The 13,862-nt window shown below is 39.6% G+C and overlaps 1 protein-coding gene across 22 annotated transcripts in view; it reads left to right on the forward strand.

Moving 5' to 3' along the window:
* The window catches only part of ATP2B2 (ATPase plasma membrane Ca2+ transporting 2), a 414,437-nt gene that overhangs the window by 171,666 nt on the left and 228,909 nt on the right, over positions 1 to 13,862 (forward strand). The window contains exon 1 of one of the 22 annotated variants that reach the window (XM_048051897.2): positions 8,790 to 9,064. The exons of 19 other annotated variants lie outside the window; for them this stretch is intronic. The gene's annotated coding sequence lies outside the window, so the exon portion shown is untranslated. Of the gene's footprint in view, positions 1 to 8,789; positions 9,065 to 9,121; positions 9,256 to 10,041; positions 10,264 to 13,862 lie in introns of those variants that run through there. 2 more of the 22 variants (XM_048051899.2, XM_048051898.2) reach the window with 2 other exon arrangements.

The raw sequence follows: 13,862 nt of genomic DNA on the forward strand, positions 1-13,862 counted from the left end.
ACATGACTTAAATACACTTTGTCTATTTCTTCTCTTAACCTTCCAGTGAGGCATTAGTATTTATTTACTATTTGTTTTTTGATGTCCATCCATTCTTTGTACGTTTATAGAGATTCAGATGTTAGCATGATCTTCACATATCCACTGGGCAAGGGCATATGCCAGAGAACAAGAATAATGGTAGCTTATGCAAGCCTTGAATAGGCAGAGGCTGCAGGGATTTCATCGCTATGGTCTGCAGTTTTATTGCTGGACGCTAAGACATCCAACAGATTTATTTGCAGCAAAAACCTTACTAAGAAATTGTGTCTGTGTATTAGCCCTGGAAAAGGGTTACAATGATGTGTCAGTCATCCTGGTGGCCAGGTTCTGGACAAGGCCTTGAGTTCTGGGTTCCTGAATTCACGTGCTCTCCTGGGACACGTGTGGTCTCTGTAATCCTCTCTGAGACTGTGACATGAGCTGTCAAATGACCCACAGTGAAATATATCAATAACCTCTTTTTTCCTGTGCAAAATAACATTACCTGTTCTTTGTGCTCAGAATGAGTTTTCTTGCTCCACTACAAGCATATTCCTAGTTTGTAAATGTTTATTTATTTATTTATGTATTGAGTGAAGGACAGAGCAACAAATCTGCATCCGAGAAAAGGTAGTTAAAATCTAGTCTGCAAAACATTCAAACCTTGTAGCCTGTGCTCACCGGTTGGCTAAACATGGATGGGCTCCACCATAGCTTATAAGGAGTAGAAGTGCTTCTTGGTTCATCCTTTCTTGGTCTTTTGGTTCAAGATTGTATTGCCTGGCTGCTTTACAGCATCTCTGGGGGGCAGAGGAGATCCTAGCTTGCTTTGTTTGCCCATAAATCCTTTCTTGACCCATTTATGACCAAGCAGAAGGATATATATATTTTTGTCTTTCAGAACTTTTCGGTTAACTAGGAATGTAGTTATCTGCAGCACATGAATGTTTCTGGTGAAAGATTATTATAATAGTGCATAGTTTGAAGGATTATTTCACTTAAGGAAATACTAGAAAATATTTCTGTATGTAGTCACATTGCTCGTTTGCCAGATGCCATTTAACTTCTCACTGAAGTCCCTGTTCAGTTCTGCTTCCTGTTGCTACCTTGTGAATAAGGTCTTTTAGAAATGTTGAAGATGACATTTGTACAATGTAAGCATTTGTCAGGTCAGCAAAAACAAGAAGCCATGCATGTGGCTTGCCTATACATGCAGATACTTGGGAGTAGATTAGTGTGACGACACATTTATTCTCTGTCTTTGTAATGAAATCGAAGGAAAAGGAAGAAGAAATGCATGAATCGTGTTTTAACGTGGCGTTATTCTAGACTAGATATCGTGTATTTTTTCTTCCTACAATAACATTTTTCTTCACATGTACAGTTTGCCTGCACTAGATAGTCCACTTCATTCTAGAATAACATCTATGCCTTGGCAAGCCCCTAGGCATTGTTGCTGCACATGCTCTATGTCAGAAAGTGCTGAAATTCTGGCAAAATTATGACAGCTATTATTTCATGGTTTTGCGTCTGGGATTAAGAAACAGCTAATGGTTCTTTATAACACTGTTCAGTCTAGAAGCCAAGCTAACTTATCTTCATTTACAATATATTTTTATTTCATATACAATAAGATTTTGATCTGATATTTGGTTAATATGTACTTAATAATATGAACAAATATTTTTATATAAATTATGTTTATGAATAAATATTTATTACATGTATTCCAATAATTCTTTAATCTTCCTTTTTATAAGGCTAAGAAAATAAATCCCTTTGCTAAAGCATTCGAACACTTACTTCAAATCCCTATATAACTGTGAATAAAACCTCATGGTAGTGTTTTAATATACAAAATTACAAGCAGCTGTCAAGATAATTTCAGTCTGGAGCATGACTCTCTAGTAGTTTGAACTCCTGTCATGGGCTTTGTGAGAGAGATTCCCAGGTGCTCTAGTAGCAGCAGAATGACCGATATGTTGGTGTTAATACCCTTTTTCTGGTTTGGCTGCATTGTAGCCCTTCTGTCAAACCCCATGTAATGAAGGATGGGACCAGGTGAAAATGTTCTGGCAAATTCCAGCCCGTAGCAGCAAAGCCCTTCAAGCCACAGGAGCCAGTCTGTGAGCGAACACAGAAAGCGAGGTGGGGGCTGCCAGCCCCGGTGGGGGCTGCCCTTGCTGGCCAGGGAGCCCCGCAGATGCCGGCTGCCACAAACTGAGCGGTTTGCCCAAGGCAGAAGGCTGTGGTATGGGGATGGACGTCGGAGGCTGGGAGTGATTTATGCGGCAGGCAGGCTCCAATTCCCTCTTCCCACGCCAAGAAACATCAAGAGCCACATATCTTTTAATTGGCCTCTGTGGCCATGGAAAGGAGAGGCTGACGGTGCAGAGGACGTGGGGTCACCCATGCCAGGAGGCCGGGTGGCTGCATGGTCCCCGGCACGGGGCTCGTGCTCGTCCTGGAGGCTGCGCAGGTGCGCACGTCGCCATGCAGGATGATTACCGGCACTCGCAGAACAGGGCAGAAACGTGCGGCTTAACAAAGCTTAGCAGGTCAGGTTGCCTTACCCAAGAAGCTATACATAGACTTTTATCTTGTTATATTGGGGAAAATGAAACAAAACAATGCCACGACAAACGCAACAGAAATCATTCCTTCCAGGTGATTTATTTCTAGAAAAAATGTATACCAGTTCTATTATTTGCTGAGCTATTGAAAGCCCTTATTTTATAGTTTGCTAAAATTTTATCTCTTTTTAATTGTTGAGAATGATTGAACCTTGTCCCACTGTTATTTCAATTTATGTTAATCATTTGCTTTTACTAGAGTACTGTGTTAAATAATGCTAGTACAGGCTTCAGTCGTTGATATAGTTTTGGAAAACAGTACGACGGTAGTTACTGTGTCAGTCTGAGATTTACAGTAAGGATATTGAGGTATGTATGAAAAATGCATATATTGAAGAATGAAGGCTTAGAGAATGTCTTGAGAAGGATGCATTTTTTTATTAATATTATTAACAGGTCAGATTTATATCTTAATTCTCTGCTATTATTTATTAGTGTCCAAGCTGTCTGAAATATGACTGTGTAACAATTAATTTAAATATGTCAGTTTCCTTTTTTAAGGAGCAATCCAAGGTTATAGTGAGACCTAGCTATATAAAGGTGGTACTTAACTTGAGATTGATATCCATGTCGTAGGCATAGGCAGTTTCACCGTAAAAGATGCTCTTTCAAATGCATTCTGACTTTGAATATGCTTTTCCAATTGAAGATGAATGGTTTCCTGTACAAAGCATTAGCCAGTAAGAAGGAAAAACAACCTCTAGAAAATTGTTGTAGTATTTTGTATCAGTGATATCAGGAGAAGGTACTGAACCAACATTCTTGTTCTAAACTTATCTGTGCTCTCTGGAAGACGAGGTTTGGTGAAACAGAGATGTGGATCCGTGTAAGTTATCTGTACGTACAAAATTTCAACCCTATTTCTGAACATCTCTGAACGGTAGACTGCTTGAAATCTGTAGGCTCGTACAAACTAACGTACTTTGTTTCAGTTGTAGGATCCTATCATTTGAAATTAAGCTGTCAGTATCCTACCAGTGCCTGTGAGGGCCTGCAATCTCCACTGAGACCAAAAAAAACCCCACAAACAAACAAAAAAACAAACAAAAAAGAAAACCACCACAGAAGATATTTGGCACAACTCCTGTTTCAAAGTGTGCCCACCAGCACACTTACAGTGTTGAAATACAGATTAAATTGAAGGGGTGATTCCTAAGCATATTGAATACCTCATTCTTCAGTTCCTAAAACCTGTGTCACTCTCGGGTTATTCTTTAGTGCTACTGTTAGGCTACTTTACTGGTTATGATTTGTCCTGAGTGTTTAAAAAATAGTTTTTCTCATCTGCATGTGGTAAGGAAGATTCTGTCTTAAACTAAGAAAGAGGTGCAATGCTTTTGTAATACTGTTTTCATATTTTGGGGGACATCTTAGACTGTTCAGATCACGAAGGAGCTGATTTCAGCTGTGGATTTAGGTGTAGCTGTATCAGATGTTGCAGCTGCAGATGCTTACTCTGGCAAATACATATCACTTCTTTGGAGGAGAAACTAAAGATGCTGCTCTGTTGGGAACTCTGTCATTGCTGTGGTTAGGCAGTAAGCCAGGTTTACTTGAACTTTATTAGGAAGCTCAGACTCATTAATGCTGCTTTCAGTAGACTCTGCTGTCCTTAGGTTTTATTCTTTTTGAAAGGGCCCGATTCTTTTTTGAAAGGGCTCTTCTCACTCGAGTGACCCTGGTTTAGTTATCAGAGCACTAATGCTGTAGCAGGGAAGGGGATGGTGATTCCAGCCCAACCTTGTAGCACATCTGTTCTTTGTGGGCATGGATGGTAGGGAAAGGAAGAAGAAATGTTTGTATTCATGGATATCAGATGGCAGAGGTTGGAGGAAAGAGGAGGTAACCACAGTGGTGGCATTCTGGTAGGTCTGCTTTCAGGTATGAGAAAACTGGGATTCTGATGTGGAAAGTGAGGTGCTATGGACCACAGTAGTTTATCAGTCGTAAAAGTAATTTGTACAATAAAAGCAATGCTTTAAACATGTGCTGCTTATCTCCTAACCTTCATTGCCTCAGAGAGTACACTTAGGTGTGTCAAATACCTTTCTCTCAAAGACAGGAAAGGGTTAACAAGTCAAGCAACCTATAACTGCAGTAATTTGTTACTAGTGCATATACTTATTTTATAGTTAGAGAAATTGAAGCACAATGGGATTAAGTGACCTACTAACATCCCATAGTCAAGAAACTGCAGGGCAAGTCCTTGAATTTGGGTGTTCTGAGGTCCCTCTCCTCTACTTCTTTTATTAGGTCATGTTGCTTCCTGGGATAACAACATGTTTGCGCGGTTTGGAAATGCAAGCTGTTTCTTTGCAGAAATATTACTGCAGAATGTTACAAAACTGGAGAAATACCGAGTCTGAAAACAGATTTAATTCCTGTTTTTAAAATGTAGCAAATGAGGTTTAAAAATATGAAAGGCTGCCAGTCTGCTGTTCTAGTTTAAGTATCTGGGTTGTGATTAGAAAAATATTAGAAATCTGCTGCTGATTTCCAGTGCTATTCCTTTGATTGGACAGCCTCACTGAAAAGGAGGTCTTGGTCCCCAAGATCCTGAAAGAGGAATTAAAATTATGTTCCTGTGTTTCCTGTCATTAATTATCTCATAAAGACCTTGAAAGGTGCTCATGACGTCTGTCACCAGCACATCTGGACTGACATTTTCTCTAAAGAAATTAGGTAGAATCTTCCCTTTGTCTCTGGATATTTTCTGAATTGCCAGTTGAGGTTTTACTGGAGAAGTAATTTCTCAGGTCGTATTCAAGCTCACCAGCTAAAGTCTCCTTCCTTTCACATCCCGTAAGCATTGTGGTGGTGTTTTTTAAGGTTAGTCCCGAGAAACATCTTTCTATTTTTCTTTCAAATTTTCTGCTCTTTTTCTGCTCCATTTCCGCTACTTGCCCCCAAGTTAAGGTGTTAAATTGTTCTTCTGTCAGAGCTAAATAATATGCCACTGGACGCTTTAATAGGCATGAGGACATGCTGACAAATCTTCATTTCAGGAGAGGCACTGTTCAGATGTTTTGTTGTTTTGCAATGCCTTGCTATTAAATTCTATAATGAGATCGAGAAAAAGTGCCTGCTAACGTTGTAGCCATTTTGAGTTGGAAATGCTGAAAGCCAAGCAAATTGGAAAATGTTACTTTATTTCACAGTTGTGTGTTAAAAAAAAAAAATCAAAACAACCTTTTAATATTGGTGCTATTTAATAGCTTATTTTGTGGGATGGAACTGCTGGTTTTAGCTTTGGTTGTAAGGTACTAGTGATGCCTAGCAGGTGTTCCCTGTTCTGTAACTTGAAGGGTAGTGAGCACATACTGAGCCCTGACATTGCGTTAGTGGTGGTGGTCTGCAGCAGAAGAAAGGATGTGTAGCACCTCTGCAGGGTGTGCACATAGTAGCTGTAGGTAAGGACAAATATAATGTGACTTTGCATTCATAGCTTCTCTATTTAAAAACGAGGCAAGCTCCCAGTGTTCTGCATGGTGCCATGACACAGGAGGTCAATTCTTACTCCCGAAAGTGCATCTTACCACAGAACCGTAGAATGGGTTGGGTTGGAAGGGACCTTAAAGACCATCCAGTTCCAACCCCCATGCCATGGGCAGGGACACCTCCCAGTAGACCAGGTTGCTCAAAGCCCCATCCAGCCTGGCCTTGAACACATCTTCTGAGGTTGTGCTCAGCCATGGTGGCTGGCTTCCTGTAGCACAGGTGGCAGTGGGATGAGTAGCAGTGCTGTGCTGAAGGTAGCACCAACACTAGCAAGAAAATGCCTACAGCACTGGAGATGGGCTCCAAACTGGTGAGCCTAGCAAAAAGTTTAAATAGCTTGATCATCTTGTTACGTGGTGTGATATTTTTGAGGCCCTACATTAAATATGCACTGGGACTATTCATGTGCAGACTTGTTCTGTTGGTTTGGGTCCATAATAATATGTTCAAACTAAGATTTTTCTTTCTTTTTGAACCTATTTTTGTTATTTTATTTGCATTCATATTCCCTTGCCTCTACTCTATTAGTCACAACCAAGGATTAGGATATTTCCTGACCAAGTCCAATCTGGGCATGGTGATTCTGTACTTGGGCTGAAGTTTCTGTACTATGACACACGTGACTGTGAGCTGCAGTCCTCAGGCTGGCAAGAGCCAGATGTATGGAACAAGTTTTTCTACCGTGTTCAATTTCTTTAACCTATTCCTCTCTTCATCCAGGAAGGACAGTTCAAAAAAATCTTCTTTAATCTATTTTGTTACTCTGTCAGTCAACCTTTTAGACCCTTTCAAATCATCTTTAAAGCATGTACAGAAAAATAAATTTAGTAGCTTAATAATTACAGATTACATTAGTATCTTCCTGCTTTCTTGACAGAATAGGAGAGGTCGCCAACATTTGTGGGTCTGGACCTAAGCACAACACATCTCAAGTATAACACTTTTTTTGTCCTGTTTTTTTTTTTTTTTTTTTCAGTGCTTGAATTCAGTTTTAAATCTGCACTCCGTGCTCCTTAAAGCTGCAGTTTGTACCAAAGACTTCCTAAGAAAAAGGGGACACATCTCTGTGCTTAATATAACACAAAGTCACTGCACCTAGTGCCCTGACATGCATATAATTACCTGGAGCTTTCTAATGATAAAGGCAGTTTCATGGGAGAAAAATCTGTATTGATCCTAGTTGGAATTTAAATTTTACTTCATTTAAAAAAAAAAAATCATCATAGATGAAACTCCCTGATCAATGATCCTAGCTGTGGTGCTTTTTTTTTTTTTTTTTTAATAGCTTCCATTTTGGTGCAGTGCAGTGCAGACTTTTGGTTTAACTGGCTGAATTGATATTCTGAGCAGCGAGTAAGGCAGGATGACAGAGCATCAGCACAGCTACTCCTGTTAGTGCTCAGGGAGGTACGCTTACTTGCACTTGCCCATTCTGTCCAAGCCAGAGTGAAGTCACGAACCACTGCTGTCCTAGGATACTATGGAAAAGCTTACAACTTTTCTATATGCTATTTTAAACATAGTTGAAGAAAAACAGTATATTTTTCTGTGTTCAGCCACTATCAGGATGGAATGGTTTGAGGTACAGAATTTGAAGTCACTGTTTGGGAACACAGTGCATGTGCTGACCATGATTTACTTAAAAAAAAAAAAAAACAAAAAAACAACTCTATTACATAGATTTATTTTTTAAAGGACTGATGTCCCTTTTATTTTTAGTGCTTGGATTTTATTTATTTATTTATTTATTTTTGCACAGCTATGAAAGGGTGTTCCATTGAAATAAACAGCCCTTGGCATTTCAGAATCCTACTCATGTAATAATTCAAAATATCAGGAATATCAGGCAGATTTTTTTTTTTTTTTCTGAAGAAATAACACAGAACAGATAGTAAGAAGCTTGGAATAAAATAAAATGCCCTGGTTTCTCAGAAAGTCTAAGACTCATTATCATGAATTAGAGTGCTATATTTTTAATGTTTAAAAAGCAAAAAAAAAAAAAAGGGGGGGGGGGGCAAAGCTACTGTGGCATGTGTATGATTTTACAGTGTATGCTAATGTGACCAGATCAGATTAAAGATGAGGGCATTTTTGCATGCTTCTCCTGTGTGGGTTTTAGATTTCTGGAAGGCATGACAGAAACACAAGTGCAACAAAAACATCACAGCCTGGAAATGATTTTTCGATGTTTTCATTATAATTAACCTTGGTTCTTATGTAAGCAGAAAGAGAGCAAGAGAGGAAGAGAGCTGTATCTTTGAAAAAGGTGCTTATGAAATAATCTGAGAGACATGTTTGTTGCATTTGCTGCCTAATTTATAATTAGTTAACAAAGCTAGGGAAACATTTGGTACTCCAACGCTCGGCAAGCCAGCCGATGCAGCCTGCTGTCTGCTGCAGGGGGGCACTGGATTTGCTGCTTACTCCCCTTGCCCCCTTCGTACGCAGCCTCCCCTCCACCTTCCCTTCCTCCTCAAATGAGAGTGATAGGACTTGACAGTCCTTGTCCTTGAAGGTTTCTCCCGTTTCTGAGTAAGTGGCATATTCCTGGTAGCTTGCCATCTTCCGTTTTTGTCATTATCCCAAGGGAAGTATTAAAATCACAAACAACAACATGGTGGTTCAGTCCATTTTTCTTTCAGAGAAACCTTTTCTTCCTTTACCCTGCCTGCTGTTGGCTTCCCTCCTTTAGCAATGTGAAGCTGCAGGCAGCGACCATCCTCCTGCGCGCTGGCAGCGAGATGCTCTGGCAGGAAGCTCGGCTGCCTCCCCACCTGCCCGCCGGGGTGGTACGGTCTGCAGAGGGACTCCGGCAATGTAGCTCCGCTTATCAATCCCTTACAGATGCCGAACGGTGATTACTCCGCTGTGTAATTGAAATCATTTTGGATTTGTGATGATATCTTAGCCAAGTAAGTAGCGACATCCACAGCATGAGAATAAAAAAAGGAAAAAAAAAAAAAATCGTTCCCCTTTCTGTTCTGAGCTTGTTTATTTGGCAATTTGCTTCTCGTGAAGGCACAAGCCGATGAGAAAATGGTGTGGAGACTGGGTCTGAGTGATGCATTAGATTTTGGCTCATGCCCTGTGAATCTCTGGAAAGGTAATGCTGCAACTTCTGTAGATTGTTCTGTAAGGTCAAACAGAAACTGCATTGCTAAAAGGCACTCTTGCATCAGAAATAATTCACTAAGCTTTTGTGGGCTAAAAATTCAGTATGATGTTGTCTTTTTTAAACAAATGGGCTTGATTTTGTTTAAATCTGTTATTTAGTGGTGAAGAGAACACGTGGATGAGGTTTTGCTTTTATCATTGCTGGTAAGAATTGGATGTGCTTCTTTTTTTTTTTTTTTTTCTTTCTAAAGTCCAGAAAAGACTAAAATGTGAGCAGTACAGTTTGACTTTGTTTTTAACTTTAATGTTATCTTTTGAGAGGTAAAGACATTTCTTATCAGGAAGATATGTAATCCTCAACTGGGTTTATTTTTAGAGCTGCTTATAGTTTTTTGATGTGTATGCTTGAAAGTAAAGGGCACACCGATTAACAAACAACAACAACAAAAAAGTAGTGCAGTACCTTTCTATTGAAATGGATTAGAAAATGCTGTAACAGGAACAGGGAATTTTATGTAATTTCTTTTAAGCATGCATAGTGTTTCCTGTGGCAAGGTGGGGAAAGGCTTTCTGTGGTGTATTGGTACAATAACCGATAATTCTTACAGAAATATACATGCTTGGGAAAAAAAAAATCAGCCCCAAATCCCTGCATGCTGCGTGGAAAAGCTTTTGGCTGCTCAGGAACCATACAGTGCTTTAACAGAAAACATAAGATTACAGGAGTCATTTCCTATTATGTAAAGGGAGCTTCTGTGCGTTTGATCCCTGCCTGCGGCGCTGGCAGCTCATCTGCCCAGTGGTCCCGGGCAGCGGTCGAGCTCTTCCCCAGCCTCCCCTTTACTGACTTGGAGTTGTCCTGTACAAGCTGGGGCAGCTGCTTGGGCATCGCACATCGTTTCCATGGACTAATGAGGTGATGGCCATAGGCAGTCCTGGAGCACTTGAGCAGCCAGGAGCAGATGCTTAGCCCTGTGCTTTCCATGCCTTCTGGAAGGTAAGTATTGAAGTTGCTAAAAGGGAATGCAATGCATATTCTTCCATGGTAAAACTGTTCATTTTACAATCCACATACATCCAAAGTGCTGCATACTTACTAGGACTTCTGATCATTTGACCTCTTTAGTACGTTCTGTTAGGGAATCTGTTACAGGATTGCAGAGATGTTATACAAATGAGGATGTTTGAAAGATAGCTGGCATGCTTAATATGGAAAAACTGTTCTTTTATTTCTGGGGTTGGTGGTTAATATTAGATATATGCAGTATGAAATTGATGATGAAGGCTTTTTGTTAGTCTTTGCTTAGTAAAAGGAGATTACAGATCTACTTCACAGTCCACATTTTTTTATGTCGAGATGCATTCTCGATTAGCATTTAATTTGTGAGAGGTCATCCATATGCATGACTAGCTCTTGTACCTTGCTCTGAAATAACTGTTTGACTCAGGTATCCAGCAGGTCTTTGATCACATACAGCTTTTACTTTGTTCATGTTCCTCTCATTTTAATGAAAATTGCTACCTGTGAAGAAGTGTTTCATATTTTCCTTGTAGTGCTGGTAAAATGAATAAGTTTGTGAATAAGGCAGTAAATTAGGGCTTGTAGATAAGTTCTGTATAGTAATGCAGCATGAATATCTGTTTTTTACCTTTTTTTTTTTTTCACCCCCCCTTTCTCATCCTTTTCATTTTTCTTTTTACATTTCTGTGGAGAATTGATTTTTGGCCCAGCACGTCAATGGTAAATATGCTTGCATTATCACAGAAAAGGTCTTTTATTTATTTATTTATTTTTCTGTTGCCAATGGAAGCTGAATGACATTTCTCATGCTTTCTGCATATACAAAAAGGTTTCATGCATGTATATTGACACAGCTTAGGAGAGTTTCATGCTTGTCGGTAGGATTACAGGTTACAGAAGACATGGTAATGCTGAGCTAGGTATCAAACAGTTCTTGTAAGAGCTTCCATGAAGTGACTTTTGTGAGTGCATTTTTCTTTTAAATTTCATATAATGTATCTAGGAAACAGTTTTAAAGGATTATTTTTCCTCTTTCCTCCTCCCCCTTTAGTAAAAGGTACAGCTTATCTTTTCTAATACTCTAGAATTTGGGATGCAAACATTTCTCTAATGATTAAAAAAAAAATCTGGTCTGAATACTGAAAATGTGAACATACATTTTGCTAATATATAAGAATGTTACAAGTATTTTCACCTTTAAAATTTTTTTCATCCTGCAGTTCATATTTTCAAATGTCAGTTGTGTACGTAATAATTCCTTCTTACATTTTGAAATAAATACAGAAGTCATGACCTTGTACCTATCTCTAACATTCACTAAAACCTCACTATACTGCAGTAAGACTACAGCAGCTGATAGTTCTGTAAATTGAACCCACCTCCTTTTCGTAAATGTAAATACTTTCACAGGTTGGACTTAAAATAATGTTCTGCAGAGAAGAAAGCAGTTTATTTGATTCACCATAATGTGGAACCTTGTAGAGAACAAGCTTAGCTTCTGCCAGATTTTTCATTACATTTTCAAGGGGAGACAAAGAAGGATATTACAGTTCACTGGAATTTAGCAAGTATTACTATGCCTTTCTGGCTGATTGCTGAAAGTGAACAAAAATTCATTAACCTTATCTTATACATTATCTGATCAACTGAAGAAAAATCATGATTAAAATTACATATTTATGGATGATTTAAATAAGCCAATTGAAACAGGGTTTTTAAAAAAAGGCTAAGGATGATTATGATTAAATCATCTGCTCTAGAGAGGTTTTTTTTGCTTAATTTATACACTAAAATGTGTTGCTAAAGCTTAAGACAGTCTCTCATGCTTTCATTAAGATTCTTTTCTTGCTGAGCCAGGAAGGTAGCAATGAATCCCTTCTGAATGGAGGCTCCCTGGCAGTATGGCTCGGTTGCAAATCGAGCAACAGAAATCTGTGTGACCGGGATAGTTCTGCTGCCTCTGCAGCACCTGCAGTCCAGGCGTTGTGCTTGCGATTAGGAAATCTCAGCTTGGATTCAACTTGCCAGGGCTTTATTGTGCACAGCAGGGATGCTCAATACTGTGAGACTGTACAGACTTTATCCCTATATATCACCTATATATATGTTGCATTCAATGATACCATATCCTTAGTGGAACAGTTGCATAATGGAACAGTATTTCTTCCTACATAGCTTATGTTTTGTATGTTGTACTTTTTTATATGCAAGTATATATATACTTGATAAAATCCTCTAACCCTTAATTTCACGTATAAGACAATGAAAACGATCAGTAGCATTTTGTATTAATTTTTATTTTAAAGTATGATGTCCTTCCATACAAAGCACAAACATATTGTTCAATTTTAAGAGCTGTGGGGTTTGTGATCGAAGTTTTACAGTTTCTATTTGTGTCTAGGGAGAAAAAAACATGCTTTCTATGTTATTTTTCTTAATATAAAATCTTATTTTGTGTATTAAAAATAGAGATTCACAGATGAAGAAAAAGAATCAATTTATAACAAAAAGTTTAGGAATGAAACATATTTAAAAATAGCCCAGTAACACAAAAGTAGTCCTAGGACGCTGGCAGTACTGCAAAGTACAGAACATACTCCTTTCTAATACTCTAAGTCAATTAAATATGAAGACTAAGAAGTGCTGTGGCATGTCCACTTGAATATCAGACTTCGCATAGTTGAGAAATGGTGACCAAGTTACAAAGTTTTTCCCTTGTACCACCTGGTATGTGAACAAGTTCATCCTGTTGGCATTGGTTCATGGTTTTAAAGTAGCCGTTGCACGGTTAGAGCATATGAGGGCTGTGCACCAGGGTATCATAGAAGTCCTAGAGGAGGCCCAACAGAAATAATAGTGATTTATTTGGAAGTTTGTGCAATTTCTACCTGTTGTCTTCCTTCCACAAACGTGGAAGGTGAAAGAGGTGGAGGAGTTAACCCATTTCACAGAGTCAGGGAATCAGAGCAGCTGAGGTTGGGAGGCCTCTGGAGATGATCGTGTCCAACCGCCCTGCCCAAAGCAGGTTCAATGAGAACAGGTTGCTTGGGGCTGAGCCTGGTCTGGTTTTAAATGTCTCCAGGGATGGAGACACCACAACCTGTTCCAGTTTGACCACCCTCATGGTTTTCTCACATTCAGTTGGAATTTCCTGCGTCTCAGTTAGCTCTCGTTGCCTTTTTTAAAAAACAACAACAAAAAAACATTCACTGGGCACCGCTGAGAAGAGTCTGGCAGCATTTTCTTTACTTCTTCCCATAGGAAATTAAACACATTGATCAGGTTCCCCCTGAGCCTTCTCTCCTCCAGGCTGAGCCTCCCACTGGCCAAGACTGAAGATGCTCCGGTCTCTTCATCACCTCTGTGGCCCTTCACTGGACTCACCCCGGGAAGTCCATGTCTCTCCTGTACCAGGAGCCCAGCACTGGGCACAGCAACCCAGATGTGTCTCAGCACTGCCGAGCAGAGGGGAAGGATCAGCTCCCTCGCCGTGCTGGCAGCACGCTGGCTGATGCAGCCCAGGAGGCTGTTGGCCTTCTTTGCTGCAAGGACGTGTTTCCGTCTCCCACGCAACT

This window comes from Anser cygnoides, chromosome 10 (genome assembly GCF_040182565.1).
Source record: "Anser cygnoides isolate HZ-2024a breed goose chromosome 10, Taihu_goose_T2T_genome, whole genome shotgun sequence".
Classification (NCBI taxonomy): domain Eukaryota; kingdom Metazoa; phylum Chordata; class Aves; order Anseriformes; family Anatidae; genus Anser; species Anser cygnoides.